The following is a 17,687-nucleotide window of genomic DNA, read 5'->3' on the forward strand; positions in this document are numbered from 1 at the left end:
AGGAAATTCTTCCCTCTTCTTCCTTACTTCTTCCTGGGTGTATTTATTTCCCTATTCTTATTCTTTACTCTTAAATCAAACAAAACAGCTCAAAATTTTACCCAGTCTGAGTTTGTCTTTTTGACTCATTCTTTGGCTGCTAATAAACAGTGAACTTTTTGAAGGTACAGGTTGTCTCTTTTCTCACTATTTGGGTATGCACATTCAAGCATCATTTAACCTTTTTTTTTTTCAAGTTACACAAATATATTTGTCCAAGTTCTTCCTGACTCCTATGTTTACATTTCAAAGATTAATAAATCTACCCAGCTCCAATTTTCTCAGTAGGAGTATTTTAAAGGACCATTTGTTCCCTTATAGAATTAACTCTTTGTTATTGCTTGTTATTCTTGATGGCAAACCTTTTTTTTTCTTTTTTGCCTTTCAGTGTATCTAATTCCAATATGTTCTTTCCTTTATACTAGATGCCATAGAGTCTTGTGTAATCCTAAATATAGTTCTTTGGTACTTGATCTATTTCTTTCTGATGAGTTAGACTATTTTTCTTTGACTTGGGAAGTCTGAATTTTGTCTAAAATACCTTTTGATATGTTCAATTTGTAATTTCTTTAGGTAACCAATTGATTCTATTTTTTACTTTGGCTTCTGACTTTAATAGTCCTGGAAAGTTTTGTTTTATAAAACAATGTGATATCTAAATTTTTTAAAACATGATATCTACTTTTAAAAAGTTTTTCGAGGATCCTGGGTTGGAGTATGAAAGAGAAACAGAATAAAAATACTGTACTGTGCTAAGTGCTTTACCGATATTACCTCCTTTGATTCTCACACCAAGTCTGGGAGGTAAGTGCTATTATTAACTCAATTTTACAATTTTGGAAACCGAGGCAAACAAAGGTTAAGTGACTTGCCCAAGGTTATGCAGCTAATAAATGGCTGAGACTGGTTTTGAACTCAGATCTTTTTTATTCTACGCCTAGGGCTATATACATTTCATCACTATGCTAAGATCTTCAATAACTCTCAATTATCTCTTATTGTACTGTTTTCCAAGGAAGTTTTTCTATAACAGATATCTCACTTTTTTCTAAATTTCCAGTCTTTTAACAAAATGCTAATATTTCTACTTGACTTATTGAATCATTGAGTTATATTTCCTCCATTCTTATTGTGTTCATTATTTGAATAAGGAAGGTACAGCCTGACCACTTTTTTGTTCTCTTCCCAAGTATTCTAATTTCATTTTTTAATACATATTTCAGCTCTTCCTTCTCTTTTTATTTCCACTCAAGGAGTCCTTGTGGACAATACATTCTTTTTCTTTTTCCCTGTGCTTCTGCTTATGATGATTTAAGAGTAGATTTCTTTCTCTGGGATTTTTATCTTTAAAGGAACTCACAGAATTTCTTTATTGTATTAGCTGTTCTCTTCTGTTTGCTCAAGCCTTCATCTTCAGTTCCTTCTTTAGAACTTTGTGCCAAAGTCAAGATCTGTCCCTTCCTGAATTTCTGGGTAGAGTGAATGGCCACAGGTCTGGAGTTGCATGATGTTGTATTAGGATGACGTCTTCTTGTTCCCAGTGTAGTTTGAAAGCTATTATACTGCTTCAGTCTAAAGAGTGTGATTAAGTCTCCGTCCTGCCCCCTCTACTATATTTCCAGGATAGGGGACTGCTTGAGGAGAGACCTTTCTTGTACAGTCCTGGTTGTTAAGATTCAAATTCTCTGGAGAATGTAGGTTACTTTATAATTATAAGTGGGTCAGAAGAAGAAAAGGAACCAGCCACAAGCCTCCTTCCCTAGCCAGTCCTTTTCCGAGCATCTCTCGAGATGCACCTCCACTCCCTGTGGTTTCTCATCCAGCAAGAGCCAGAGAGCTTCCTCCTTCCAAAACTCATACCTTCTGTGAAAACCCTTTTTCTGGGACTCTTTGATTGACTGGACATGATGTCAGATGGGATCAGAGGCTGGTCTTGAGGATGCCAGGAATCACATGGGACAAGAGGCCAAAGAGTCTTCCAGCTACCAGGGAGCCACGAGGCTTCTGGCATCCTTCAGAGTGCCCATGTGTCCCCCTAATATACAGGCTTTGTTCTTAGCCCAATCAGGGTGGGGTGGCAGGGGCAATGATTGCTGAAGCAAAGCTGAATTCACTAGAGAAGAGATGTTCAAAATTCAAATATGAATCTTCCCTTTTAAAACCCTAAGACTGATCTTGGGGTACCAAGAAAAAGAGGTACAAATTATTGTTTGTATTAAATTAGTAGTAAATTCTTACAACCCCCTGATTCCCTGAGAGATATGTTAGTCTCCCCAATGAAATATTCTACATATAATATCTATACACATCAGAATTGTCCCACCAGGGTACATAAGGGCCCAAATATGTTTTATATTTCATGGCAGGTCTAAGTACATTTGGATGTTTATTAACACATTAAAATTGTTTGATAGGCACATTGACAAAGAGCCCCTGAAGGCATTTCTCTTTTCTGGCACAACAGTCTCACAATCCAAATAAAATAGCAGTGCTTAGGAAGGACAGAAGGGGACGAAGGGCCTCATCCCCAGAGTTCATGATATCCAAAGGCTCCTTCAGAATGTCATTAGGTAGTGTTTAATTTTTGAGGACATCTTGTATGGCCGCCATCTTTTTAGTCCATCTGGGATCACAATGATCCTCACAGCATTGTCTTGGAGTATTCTGCTTTTCTGGTCTAGGTGATTGGCTATAACTTTCCCTAAACGGCTTCATAAAGAATCTAAATCTAACACGGTACTGTTATTCACTGCTAATCGGGGGTTTTCTGAAGACCTGGGCTCCACTGGTACTTTTCACAACCTGGAAGTTGGTTTATTTCTTTGCATCTTACCTACTTGGCTCACACTAAAGAAATGAAGTTCTAATTTTGGAATTCAAGACAGTGATGAGCCAAGTAGAGAATGCATTTTTAGGACAGAAAACTTTCTCAATATTTCTGAAACCTCACTACATAAGTAGCCCTCTATGCCACTTACTCATAAGGCCTGCCCTGACAGGACCTTCAGCATACCAATATTATATTTGGCTACTCACTAAGAATTTAGTAATCAATGGGAAAGAAAAGAAAGAGGCATCTGTAGCAGTCTATGCTCCAGGCCATTCTGTTTATATCTGACCCAATCATCGTCTTAAAGAGTTACTCTTCTGCTTTAGAACCTTCACGAGCTCCTTACTGGCATTTCTAGTCAAGTCTAGACCCCTCAGCCCATCAGGGAAGAACCTTCTTTCACTGAGTGCCTCAGTTACATGTACTTTCCTTTACACCTTTCTCTCAAAGTCTTCCACAGGACTTTTCTCCTCCTCCTCCTGATTTCTTAGCTCTAGCCAGGTCCACCTTCTTGCCACCCATACACAAATTTTCCATGTTCCCATTCCACCTCCATCTCCTTTTGCTCATGTGCCTGGAATGTCCTCCCGCCTCCTGGTAGGACGATCGAGGCTGCTTGTGTATCCAAGGCAGCCCTGTTTGTTCTGGAATGATCTAGGATGACAGAATAAATTATGTGTGGCTGATTTAAGGGGATCTCAGTTTATTTCTGTGGAAGTGTAACGGGGAAAGCTATCTTGACTAGATTGCTTCACATTCCGCTTACTACCTGCCTATGGTCTGTGCTCCACTTGAAACTGGAGTGGCTGGGACACCCCCAGAGTAGGAATGTGATCTTGGAGAGTAACTGAACCAAAAGAACAATATCATTCAAGTGGCCTCCGAACACACTTTCCTTTTTTTTTTTCCACATGCTTCTTGAATACTGGTGTGTATTGAAAATGGGTTTGTAGCTGGACAGTGGAACACATGGAACTTTTTTCTGTCAGAGAAGACCTCCCATCTTTATTGCACACCTACATATCTATCGCTTTTTTAAATCCTCAAGTTGAGTCAACAAACATTTGTCAAATGCTTACAATTTGTCATGCACTGTGCTAAGTACTGGCAGTACAAAGACAAACAGAAAAGACAATAGTTCCTGTTCTCAATTTAGCTTCATTTTTGAGGGACGATACATAAAAAAGGAGCAGAATTAAGGGTGGGGGTGAAAGATCCCAGGGAAAAGGGATTGTAGTGAGCAGCCTGAAGAGGACTAAAGATGTGGCTGTTCCGGGCTTCCTCCTTAAAATGGAAATTCTAGAAAGAACCAGTCAATCAGAGAGGGAAGCCTCTGGGTGGGCTACGACCACTGTGTAGAGTCTAGAAGTAGAGTAAGTTCCTAGAACGGAGAGATTTCTAGGTTTTTGTAGAAAAAGTCTGAGAGTCAAGTGTGACTGAAGAGGAATGAAGACCCACCTAAGCCACACCTCCTACAAGAACCCTTGTCTGATTTAATCCCGGCTGATTATTTTTTTGCTCAGCTCTTATGTATGGATTTATATTATATGGTCATACATTTGTTTTTATTCTCTAATGTAAGTATTTGTTTCTTCATTAAGAGGATGAGTTCCTAAAGGGCAGCTACTGTAACTTCTATTTGGGATTTTTTTTTCCATATCGCCCAATATCTAGAGGTGTGACTAAGAGGAGAAAGGAATTAGGTTTGAAAAAGTTAGTGAGCTGTGTGACTCTGGGCAAGGAACTTCACTTTGATCTCCTTGCCACTCTTCAGTCTTAGAACCAAAACGAAGACAGAGGGTAAGTATCTAAAAAGAAAAAAGGATGTCAGTCGGTCAATAAGCAGTTATTTAGTACCTCCATTATTTCAGGCATTGTACTAAGGTCTGGGGATGCCCAATAAAAGAAAAGACTGTCCTTTGCTTTACAGAGCACACAAACTAATGAGAGAGAGAATGTGGAAACAACTGTGTACAAACTGTATTCAAGATAAACTGGAAATTATCAGCAGAGGGAAGGCGGGGACATTATGGGAAACTGAGAAGGGCTTCCTGTCAAACAGGGGAATTTTAGCTGGGCCTTGAAAAAAAGCCGGAAGTCAGAGATGAGGAGGGAGAGTATTCCAGGAATGAGGGGCAGGCGGTGAGAAGGCTCCAAGTCAGAAGATGGAGTGTCTTGCTCCCTCTTCTTAGTGGCTAAGGAGTCTATGAGATATTCCCACAACTCTGGTGTAAGCGCTTGCTGATGAGTAACCCTCTCTAGGGCTCCTCATCCATCTTTCGGATCCACCTCCCACCCAACTCCCATCTGTAACCCCAAGAAGCTGTAGCATGCGCAGAAGTCAGACCCCAGTAAAACTGTCTTAGCAGATGGGCTAAACCAGGTTTAGTGGTAACCAACTGACCTCAGACCTGGAGACCCAGAAAGTGTTGATTCTTGAGTGTTATGATACAAACTACAAATACTATTTAACAAGAAGATGATGGAAATTATACCATCCCTAAGTCTTCAGATGTGTCTAGACACCCCTTTTCTGTGCCCTCCCAGCCTGTGACTGTTCTGCCTACTTCATGTTTATTAGAACTTATTTCTGAGGGTGAAACATGTGTAAAGGAATTCCATTGAGTAAATGTGGCAAAGCACATAAGATGTATGGAACTGTCCCATTTTAAATTGGGTAGAGATTTGACTGTTCAATTGAACTATGCTCTCTATCTGAAGTTCTCTGGACCTTCTCAGCCCCAGTAACAAGATGACAAACAGCTAACTGTGGGAGCCACCAAACGGAACCCCACAGGGAACAAAGCAGAAGATCATTTCCAACTAAGAAGAGACTGGTAAAAACACACGTACTCTTTAGGATCAGGGCATCGGGTGTCTATGTGAGATTTCAGCATTTAGATAAGTCTTTTCTCTTTATTCTCTTCTTCAGACTAAAAGAGGACTTTAGAATCCACAGGGCTTCCTGCTTCCAGAGACCGATACATGAGGAATAGCCACAATTGAGAAAGCTTAGTTCAGTTTACCAAAAACACATAAAAGTTTGATACGCAGCCATGAACTGTGCTTGCAAATTGGTTATTGCTGAGGGAAGGCAAATATTGAGTCATAGTCCCTTTGCCTCTTGGTAAGGTGAAATCTCAAATGGCCAAGGAACATTTTTTCATGTATGAGCCAAAGGAAGAAAGCAGGAAAATCATACTGCATATCATAGTGAAAGGCAAAATTTCATTGAAGATCTGGTGAGAAATGGAAAAGTAAATAAGAAATAAAGGACCAAGGAAATAGAAGTCATGATGTCCCCAGGCATAATAAACATCGTCATCAGAAATCTGATTAGAAAACAACTATGGCTTGCTTCATCTATAACCTGAAAGGACATGATTGGTGTCAGCACGAGAGATAAGAATACTGACCTGGTATAGGAGAGACTGACTTCTAAATACCAACCGTGTAGAAATAAGGAAAAAACCAGGAAAGGAGCTTTCCTTGGGTCCCAATTATAGTAACCTTAGAACAGTGCTTGGCATATAATAAGTGCATGCTTGTTGACTGACTGACTGACTGACAGTAAAAAAAATTACTTCATTTTGAATTCCTTATGGGCATATTGAATTTGGAATCAAGGAATCCTGTGTAGAGGTAATGGTGAAGATTGAGAATGTGGGCCACACTGCTGTCTTGGATAGCAGGTCTCAAGTAACTATAATATTCCAAATATTTTATGAAAGACATTTAAGGAAAGTACCTTGACAGCTTTTGAAAAGGCTTGGGATTGGGGGACTGAGGGACAGGAACTATCCATTTCTGGAATATATTTACTTGAGCTTGAAGTTTTTCTTTTGGGATCTGTTTCAGGAGGTGATCAGTGGATTCTTTCAATTTTATATTATCCTCTAATTATAGAATATCTGGACAATTTTCCTTGACAATTTCTTGAAAGATGATTCTAATTACTTTTTTATTGGTCTTAGGTACCCACTCAGTCTGGGAGACTCTGAACCCTTTGGGGAATCAGGAAGCTAGGACCAATCAGATTCCAGGGACAATTTTGTTTTCTTTCAGGGAAAATGCATTTCTGTCTTAAGAAGTAAGGAAGAGGTGTGTATCTAGCCTATGCTTTTAAGAAAAGAAGGAACTATGGCCCTAAAGGGCCACAAAACTCTGCATATCCTTTAGCCCAGTAATACTATTACTAGATCTGTATCCTAAAGAGATCAGAGATAGGGTGAAAGAACTTACTTGTACAAAAATATTTTTAGCAGCTCTTTTTGTAGTGACAAAGAATCTGAAAATGATGTGTCTGTCAATTGAGAAATGGCTAAACAAACTGTGGTTTATGGTAGTAATGGAGTACTATTGCACCATAAGAAATGATGAACAGGATGAATTCAGAAAAACCTGGACTTGTATGACTGATGCAAAGTGAAATGAGCAGAACCAGAGCAGTGTACTATGAAGGACTAAACTATATCAAGAAAACAAGGTTTTAAGATAACCAACTCATAATAAAAAAAATACACTACAGAAAAAGAAGTGTAATAGTTAAAAGAATTGTTTGAGGATTGAAGAGGTACAGGGAATAAGGAAGATTTTGTAACAGGGAATGGAAGAGTTGAAGGGATAAAGGGAATATGGATGCTGGTGAGGTAAAAGGAGAGAGATACCCCCTGCTGAGAAGATGTCTTTGAAAAATGGGGTTCCCAAGAAATGGGCCAACTATGAAAGCCTGAGGGGATGTCTTCTCTATTGATTGATGTTGAAGATACCCCAGGGCAGGTAAGCACGGACCCTTCTGAGGGACAAGCCTCCCCTCCCACCAAGGTCACCTGTCAGGGGTCTGATAAGGACCCTTTATGGTTGAATGACTGTCCTTAGGTTCTGCTCCCTCTATGTCCCCCTGAGATGATAGTCCTCTTATCTGACTGTGGGTTATTTAAATAAAGATTAATTTAATAACAAGTTTGGATTAGGAAGGTATCAGGGTAGAGGGAAGAGGGGTTCCCTATACTTTTCCCCAGATGCAGTTTGAGTCTTTCTCAGCTTTTGAGCTGAGACCAGGCCTCATAGGCTGGTGGAGGGTTTCTATTATTTCTGTCATTTCTGTTTATGCTAATCTATGCTAGCTTTCTTAAGTTCAAAGTCTTTAGCAGTAGACAGCAAGAGGAAGAATAGGTTCTGACCTTAAGAGTTGGTTGCCTGTTTCTTCAGGCTAGAGCCCTAAAGATAGACCTTAAGTTCAAACCACTCCTCTTAAATCCTTTTCTTTGATGACACAATCACAGGAATGCAGGTAGAGCACACAGTTGGGAAAAATCCAGGAACAGAATCCAGAGACAGGAAGAGAGCTCTCCTTCCAGTAGGAGGGCCAGGAAAGAGAGACCTGGAGGGAAACTGTCACTTTCCCAGTCACCCCTTCCCCCACCAACTGTCATTGCTGCCAATATCTTCACTCCAACATTCCAACTGCTATCTGTTCCACCTCAGTGGCAGAAAGGCCCAAAGCTTGATTCAGTTTTCCTTCCCACAGAAGGAACTATTAGAATCAATCAGCAGTCTGAATCCAAACCAAAGGACGAATATGGAAAAATGTTTTACATGACTACACATGTAAAATCTATATCAGATTGCATATTGTCTCAGATAGGGTGGGAGGGGAAGGGAGAAAACTCAGGTCTTAAAGAATTTTTTTAAGGAATGTTAAATATTTTTACATGTAATTAGGGAAAATAAAATTAAAACAAAAACACAAAAAGCCAAAAAATAAAAACAACAACTATGGCCTTCAGCCTTATCCCTCTGAACCTATCATATGACCCCTAACTATTTGCTTTTATTGTTTGCCTGCCTTAGCATTATGTTCTTTTTTTTTTTTGTGAAGAGACTGGAGACTGTGACCTGTGCTTCAAAAGGTCAGATGATAAGCCATCTGGGAGTCACTTAGGTCTGAAATTCAGGAGACAGGACTCCATTCCAGATTTTTCAAGTAGCCCAGTATTGATGTCCAGAGGAGTGAGAAGTGACCTTCTGGATCTGGTACAGGGGTAGCCAAGATGGAGACTAATTCTCAATGATATCATATTTGGATATGAATTTGGTGAGACTAAAGCTATTTAGAAAATACAGTAGGGCTCCTTATCCCAGAGGAATAGGTTTCAAGACCTACCACGGATGACTGAGGCCAGGTATATAAACAACCAACTCCCTTCCTCCCTTGAGAAAGGACATGAAAGGACAATTCAATTTGACATCTCTATGGCTAGTGAAATCATGGTAGTTCTGGTGTTTACCAGTAGTAAAGAAGATATGAAAGAGACTGAGCAAGATGGTGGTGGCAAGTAATAAGAAAGGAGAGCCAATCAGTCTTGAATATTTGTGAGTCTGCAATGTTTTGTTCATGCTGGACTATTTGCCAATACGGCACACAGAAACTCCCTAATCATCACCTGCAGGGTTTGTACTGAAGCTTGTTGGCCCTGAAGGGTTTATAGTAACTGAAGCAAGATTCAGAGCTGACATTGGAATGGAAAAGTTTTTTAACATCAAATGCCAAAATTCTGGTCTCTGTCCTCATGTGGTGGTATTTGTTGCCACTTTTAGAGCTCTTAAAATGCAAGTCACTGCTGGAATATTTCTACCAAAGGATTACATCGAAGAGAAATTGGAGCTTGTAGGACAAGGTTTTTGCAACTTGGATAAGCAAATCCCAAATGCCAAAATTTGGGTTATTCCAGCAGTAGTGACGGTCAGTTCATTCAAGACTGATACTGAATCAATGGAGCTGGTTGCCCATCTGGATAAGGAAGCTGGAGCCTTTGATGCTATGAAGTACATTTGCTGGGCAGAAGAAGCGAAAGGAGCTAGTGCCTTTGCTTCTGTAGTCCAGAGATCATCACAGGCACCAAGTCACTTCTAGCTCCTCTGTGATGAGGAGATCCCTGTGATAGACAAGATCAGGATAATTGCACAGAAAACCTGTGGAGCAAATAATGTTGAACTACTCCCAGAAGCTCAACATAAAGGTAAAGTCTACACAAAGCAGGGATTTGGAAACCTGCCCATCTGCATGGTTAAAACACATCTGTACTTATCTTTTAACCAGAGAAGAAAGGTGTGCCCATGAATCTTGTGCTTCTAATCCGTGACCAGTGTTGGTGCTGGCTTTTTGTACCCTTTGGAAGAGACAATGAGGGTAATGCCTGATCTCCTGACTTGACCCTCTTTCTATGACATTGACTTAGTTCCTGTATTTTGATCATATTGTTCTGAATTGATTAAGTGTATCTTCTAGGAGCTACTTTGGAAGTTTACCCAGAAGCCTACTACAAACATTTAATGGAATGCTTATTCATTAGACGTGGTCTGGAGGAAGAAGAGAGAAATTTGGGACCAGTTATTACTCTTGGAAGGGATCATGGCAACATCAAACACATGCAAATAGAGAATGGAATTAGTCTTCTTTGCCAGACTGGGAACCATAGTAATTTCTAGTGGATGAGGAAATATTGGCAAATCAGTTTTCCAGGCTTCCCATTGATATTGTATATGAAACTAACTTGGAATATGGGTACAACATTAAAGATCACAAGGCCTCCACAGCCCTCAAGAAAGCCCCTACTTCGTTTCAGACCTGAAGCAGAATCTGTTTCTTTAATGCATCTCTGATGCTTAACTATTTTGTCAAATGATGCATTGGCTTTGCTGCCACAGCTTCCCAGTTCTCATAATGTCTTAATTCCTAAGACATTAAAATCAGGAGGACACTCAGCTATGTGACTAATCACTCGTATCAACCAAGCAAAAGTTCAGTCGAAGAGATGAGCATGAGTCTAAGCCCTGAAGACCTGCTCCATTTAGATTCTAATGACTACAACACAAAGGGGAAAAAATCTATACAGTTTTGATAATTACAGAATATAAACCCTCTGAAGAAAGGATTTAATTCTCAGAAATAGTTAATACTTGGTTAGTTGGAATAATTTTAACTTTTAACTTTGGGAATGATTATGTACTTAAGTTTTTTTAAGTTTATTTTTATTTATTTTTTATCAGATAGGCTATCTTTTTTAAAGGGAGTTACAAAATCTCAAAATGGTGCTTGTAAGTGGAACTGCACGTGGGCTTTGGGAAGGGTAGGGTAGGGGAGGGAGGGATAGAATATGATTCTTGTAACCAAGGAATAATGTTCTAAATTGACTAAATAAAATAAAAATAAAAAACAAAATGGTGCTTGTATCTTTTACTCTATATAAAAGAGAGATGTCTAAATCCAAACTAATTTATCATGCAGATAAGATTAGAGAGATCATTTGACTGCTCTCAATTATCTTGTTCTTTTTCTGGAACTCTTTTCTGAATGGCCAGCTTTCTATCATTATTACTCAATTTTTAAAAATTAATTTGAGTGAATCCATGAAGAATAGACTTATCTCTGGTCTCTTGCTAAAAGGCATTGTGATTGGAGACCTCTAATTGATTCTTTGTTCTCCATTATGGGGGTAGGTGGGTCCTCTGTTAGAGAGGGTTGCGAGGAGTCTTTAGAAGGACATTTAGCCCAGCTCTTGGACAAAATCCCAAAACTAATAGTCTTTTTTAAGGGCCTGGAGCTACCACAACTAGTGGGACTAGAGGTTACACTCACCTTCCAAAGCAAAGATAGAAAAATGAAATAATCAAGGGAAAGGAAAAGAACTGGCCATCAGAGAGACCATTAGACTTCTGGAATTCAGCAGTCCACTACCCTGTTCTCAATTCAAGAGACCAAGGCAGTAAGAAAGGAAAGTGTACCCTCAGGGGCACTTGAAGGAAGCTAGTCATCTTGAGAAGTACAGAATTCCAGTGCAAAGACAAGGAAATGGGAGACTGAGGGTAATGTGTAAGGAACAACCAGCAGGTCAGTATTTCAACATCATAGAATGCATGGAATGGACTGCTTGTATGGAAATTGGCCAGGTAGTGCAGTTCGGAGACTGGCCAATGAGAACCCAGGAAATAAGTAGCTATCGAAATGCCCTGTACAAGAAGTATAAGGTGCACAATGAACAAAAATGGCTTTAATCTGCACTTTGAGGCCATAAACTCTCTATCAGGCAATGGTTAGCATGTTTCCTCATGAGTTGGTCATTGCATTGATTGGAGTTCTTAAGTCTTTCAAAATAGTCTGTACAGTGTTGTTTGTCATCATATAAATTATTTTCTTGTTTCTTCTCATTTCACCCAGCTTCAGTTCATACAAATCTTTTTATGTTTTTTTTCCTGAAAAATCCCCTTCATTTATTCCTAGAGCACCTTTCCATTCCATTTATGTAGCATAATTCATTTAGCCATTCTTCAGCTAATGAGCACCTTCTTGGTTGAGATTTTTATTCCTTAGAAAATGTCTAGGGGGCAGCTGGGTGGCTCAGTGGATGGAGAGCCAGGCCTAGAGACGGGAGGTCCTGGGTTCAGATGTGACCTCAGACACTTCCCAGCTGTGTGACCCTGGACAAGTCACTTGACCCCCACTGCCTAGCCCTTACCACTCTTCTGCCTTTAAGCCAATACACAGTATTGACTCCAAGAAGGAAGGTAAGGGTTTAAAAAAAAAAGAAAATGTCTAGTTTTTATAAATAAGTCATACATAGCTGAAAAATATGTATGACTGCAGAAATTGAACTGAGATCTGTCATATCTAACTTCAACATTTCTATTCTTTAACTTTTTTCTTATTAATCTTTTTATTAGATTTATCTATATGTAAGAGAGGAACACTGGTATATGCAACTATTTTGGTTTCGTTGTCAATTCTTCCCCGTACTTGAGCTAACTTTTCCTTTAAACCCTGAGGTGCTACTTGGATTAGAGGAAGAATACTTCCGATTGAAACAGTGCACATAAAAAAGAAAAGATTTGTTACATTGGTATAAAAAATTGGAATCGCATGAAAGAAGTTATAGTAACTCTATATATGTTGAATTGCCTAAATTTATGGCATTGGATATGTCCTAACAAGTAAGGGAAATAAGGTTAAAGGGATAATTTAATCAGAACGTCCAGGGCAGCCATGTCATTTCCCATCAGGCTCTGTTTCTCCAGAAATATCTTCATCCTGACAGACTGCTTCATTCCTGGAATTCACATTTCAGAAGAATCTTCTACCTCTGTGGCCCCTCTCTCTGATTAGATGGGCCCTCCCAGGACTTCTATCTAAGGTGAGTGCCCAGGCAGCAATCTCTTCTTTTCCCACTAGGCTACACACTTCCATTATCTTCCCTCACTGTCTCCCCATCTAGCAACTTCTCTGTCTCTGTCTCTGTCTCTGTCTGTCTCTCTCCCCTCCCCCTCTCTGCCCTCCTCCCCCTTGTCTTGGCTTTCCCATGAGAATGCAATTTCCTTGAGGAACTGTCTTTCTTTTATATATAAAATTTATATACACACATATGTATATATGTACGTATGTACGTATTCCTAGAGCTCAGTCCAGTGGCTGGCACATAGGAAACTCTGAATCTATGCTTGTTGTCTGACTAACTAGCATCAGCTTTTTTGTGGCTTTAAAACAGCTACAACAGTGTTACAAAGAAATGGATCATTCTTCAGCTGGATGGGTTGAAGACTGCAATTTAAAATGTATTCCTCTTAGGAGAACAGTCATGCAGACAAAAGCCTCAAGTTTATTTAAAGCAATAAAAGAAAATGGAAATGAAATAACTAGGGAGGAAATTTTGACTGCTAGAAATAAAATTAGTTGATTCAATTTCTTTAAAAATTTAGTTTAATTACATTTTAAAGTTACTGCAGAGGTGGCCAATGTAGGTGAGGATGTGAGAGCTAAATATCCTGATCTTTGGAAGGAAATAATCAAAGAACATAGAGATACTGGGGCAGCTAGGTGGCTAAGTGGATAGAGAAACAAGCCTGGAGCTGGGAGGTTCTGGGTTCAAATGGGGTCTCAGATACTTCCTAGCTGTGTGACCCTGTACAAGTCATTTAATTCCAATTGCCTAGCCCTTACTGCTCCTCTGCTTTGGAACCAGTACTTAGTCTCAGTTTTAAGACAGAAAATAAGAATTTTTTAAATGAATGTGGATCCACTCTCAAAATTTAATGTGGATGAAACAAACTGAAAAGGAATGCCTTCCAGAACTTATTTCTAAAAAAGAAAAATTCAGTGTGGATTTTTAAGAGTCCAAGAACTGCCTAACATTTTTGTTAGAAGGTAATTCAAAATGAAATTTTAAATTAAAACCAATTTTTGTCTCAAAATCCTCATGCTCTGAGAAGTTAAATCAATCTTTGATAGTAAAAAAAAAAAGCAAAAAGGACTAATGCTATTTTTGAAGGTAGTTTTCAAGTTAGTTTAGCTGAGCTGTTGAAAAATATTGCAAAGACAACATTGTTGTATTTAAAGCATTACTGATATTGGATAATGCTGCAGGTGATCCCACTTTACTGTGGGCAAAAAGGTGAGCATGCAAATTCTCCAAGGTATAGGTAAAGTTCTCTGCACTTAACAGCCTACATATGGCAATTTGAGAGAAGGCAGTCTATGCTGCTAAAATATTTTAAAGGACAGTGATGAGATTTTGGAAATATTAGGTTTATTTTTAGATATGGCATTCAGTAGTTTAACTTAAAATTTTGTTCTCTAATAGCTATTAAGTGAGAGATATTTGTCTTATCCTTTGCTGTTTTGATACATTAAGAAATATAGAACTAATTTTTATATTTTTTCATGATTTGTTTTCATTGAGTTGAAACCAATTATCATATTTAAGATAGTTATTATTTCAACTGGCATAAATTCAAAATAATACAACCATTCTATTGGATTCATTATTCACACTAATTATGGCCTTCCTGTACTTCATCATTGCTTACCTCCTTTCAGTTGCTCAATTATATTTACTTTTCCAGGTTTCATGATTCTTCTATTTGCATTTCAAAGTTGGTACTCATCTCTAGTCTTGTCACAAGAAATACTTGTAAATTTCATTAAACTATTTCTCCCAAAAAAAGTATTCTTATTTTTGCAGCATAGGTTATTCTTGGACATAAGTTTTGGTTTTTACCTTTTGAATATTGAGTTCTGAGGTTTTCTCTCCTTTATTGTAGTTGTTGCTAAGGCTTATGTGATTGTACTATGTTTCCTTGGTATTTGAACTCATTCTTTCTAGCTTTTTGTATTCTGTTTTCTTTGACTTAAAAGTTCTGGATCCTAGCTTTGACATTTAAAATAAGTGTTTATTTTGAAGTTTCTTCTAAGATATGACTGGTTGATTCTATTAAAATACTGTGGACCACCAGACTTCCTGGGGTATCCCTGTGAGATTAGTGGCAACACCCTGGAAAGTTTTCCAGATTGTGTATCTGATTAAATGTTGGCTTCCCTGACAGGATCTTTCTTCTAATTCCAGCAAACTTTAGTAGTCTTATTGTGTAATAACATACTAACAAAAGATATTATTACTTTTCATCAGAGTTCTCTATCATTAGTTTAGTGTCCATTTTAGATATATGAATATGTAATGGAGATGAATTTCTTTGTAATCTTTTATGTCACTATCTTAACCAGAAGATGTAGATATTTCTCTCCAGAACCTTTTAAGCCTTTACCTTCTGTCTTAGAACTGATATTGGTTCCAAGGCAAAAGAGCAGTAAGGGATGCTTTGTGTTAAGTGACTTGCCCAGGGTCGCACAGCTAGGAAATGTCAGATTTGAACCCTGTACATCCCATCTCCAGGTGTGGTGATCTTTCCACTGAGCCACCTACCTGCTTCTCACCACATGGTATCTTTACAAAAAATAAATCATGTACTAAAGAAGGAGATACTATAAATAAATGAAGAGCCCACATAAGCTCTAGGAATTTTTATCCACCAGAGGGATGGCTATATCTCAACATCATAATTCTAGGGGTACCCTGAGGGGCAGTGAGATTCTTCTCTAATGCCATTTGTCTATTTCTATTCAGTATATACTTCCCAAGACCATTTGCCCATGCTAGTTAATATCTCCCCTATATCATTGATTGGCCCGTCAACTAGTGTTCCAATATCATTCAACCAATACAAATAAACATTTATATAATGGAATAGCTAACTGAGAAGATACAGTAAGAATTAAAATACCAAAAACTCTCTCCTATAGCACATTGGTCTGTAGAGCGAATGGCTCAACCTGAAAGAGGCTACTGTAGGACATTCACTCCACCAAGTTCACTTGCAAGTGTGCCATGGCCAATGGATAAGTCATTCCCTTTTGTCTGCCTTAAGTCTTCAGCTACACTAAGTGAAGCAGGTTGCCCCTTTGGGGGTTCAACTGCCGGCTAATTCAGTCATGGATTTCAATTCCTGAGCACCTAGCATTTTCCTGAAATTTGGGAGCTCAGAAGGTCACAGCCTACACCGTTCTGTCTCCTACATTCCTTCCCCTAAGTAGAAAGAATAGATAAAACAGGGAAGCAACAGTAAAGCCATGTATTCACAGCTTCATGTTGACCCAGGTAGGAAGAATAGGTTGCTGGTGCTCTCCTCTCTCACTGGCTTATAGTAGATATTACCTTCTTCCTTGGTTTTGGTCAGGCAGAATAGAGGGCTAACTTAGGAAGGTTATTTCCCTTTTGAATGTACACTCAGTTCTGCCTCAGCAGCCAACTAAAAGGTCCTATCTTCAGAATGAGATAAGTGGACCCAAAACTCTTAAAAGAACTGCACATGCTCCAAAGCATAACATGGGAGATTTCATCAGGCTGAGCATGTTACGCTTTGCATAAGGATTGAGTGTCCATTGACCAGTCCTCAAAACATATTTTTAAATAGAGAAACATGGTCTTTATAAACCAAATGCAATTTTAAAAAATATCATTAATATAGAGAACAGAAACAAAAGATATAGAACCAAGAAAAGAATTAATAATGGCTTTTTGAATAATGAATGTCATTATTAATTATTAGTCAAAGCAAAAATCATAAAAATCATCATGCAAAGATGAATCACAATGAGATAATACACCAGAATTCTAGAATGCATATAAAGTGGTTCTCAGATGGGAAAAATAGTATCTCTGAAAACATATATTAACAAAATAGAAAAAAAAAGATTAATGAACTGAACATGTAATTAAAAATTGAATAAAGCTCCTTCAGTGTTATATTTACTTGTTGGATACTAGATAAGGATCTTACATTTAGAGTACTAATAGTTAAACTATTGTTTATATTCCACTCTAAAAATGAAGTGATTTTCAACCCTCTCAGCCCCCTTTCCAGCTACTTTGCCATTGTCACTACAAAATCAAGGGAGGGTCACATAGGATTCAGAGTCATTTTGTAGTTTTCTTTGTTTTCTGGGTTGTCGTGACCAAAAACTTCATTACTAAGTGAACAGCCTTTTGGTGATGTACCTCTATACTTAGCTAGGCTGGTCCTCAGAAAGAAAAAAAAATGTTTTCTGAACTATCCTAGAAGCCTTTCCAGCATGGCAGAACCTGCTACAACTTGTATTCCATTGGCATGGCTTTTGAGAGTCAAGAGTCATCTCTATGGCATGATGAAGCATCAGGATAGGAATTTGTGATATCAGTGACTTCCCATCATTAAAAGTTATACCTAATCTCTAGAATTCAAGGGAATTTACTCAGACACTTTTGTGAAAGTTGTTCAATTCTGAATTCTGAACTACAAGAAGCTTAATGAATTTGTGTACTCATTTTAACTTGTATGAATGCTTATGTCTCAATTATATTTCTTATAAACAACATATTGTTGATTCTGCATTTTCATCTATTTTGTACCCTCCCCCATTTTATGGGTGAATTCATCCCATTCATATTCGTGA

The 17,687-nt window shown here is 38.4% G+C and overlaps 1 pseudogene; it reads left to right on the plus strand.

The window, feature by feature from the left end:
- The first annotated feature begins 8,593 nt into the window (after positions 1-8,593).
- Positions 8,594-10,992, plus strand: LOC130458940 (C-1-tetrahydrofolate synthase, cytoplasmic-like; annotated as a pseudogene).
- The last annotated feature ends 6,695 nt before the right edge of the window (positions 10,993-17,687 follow it).

The sequence above is a fragment of the Monodelphis domestica genome, chromosome 4 (genome assembly GCF_027887165.1).
Source record: "Monodelphis domestica isolate mMonDom1 chromosome 4, mMonDom1.pri, whole genome shotgun sequence".
In the NCBI taxonomy this organism is placed as follows: domain Eukaryota; kingdom Metazoa; phylum Chordata; class Mammalia; order Didelphimorphia; family Didelphidae; genus Monodelphis; species Monodelphis domestica.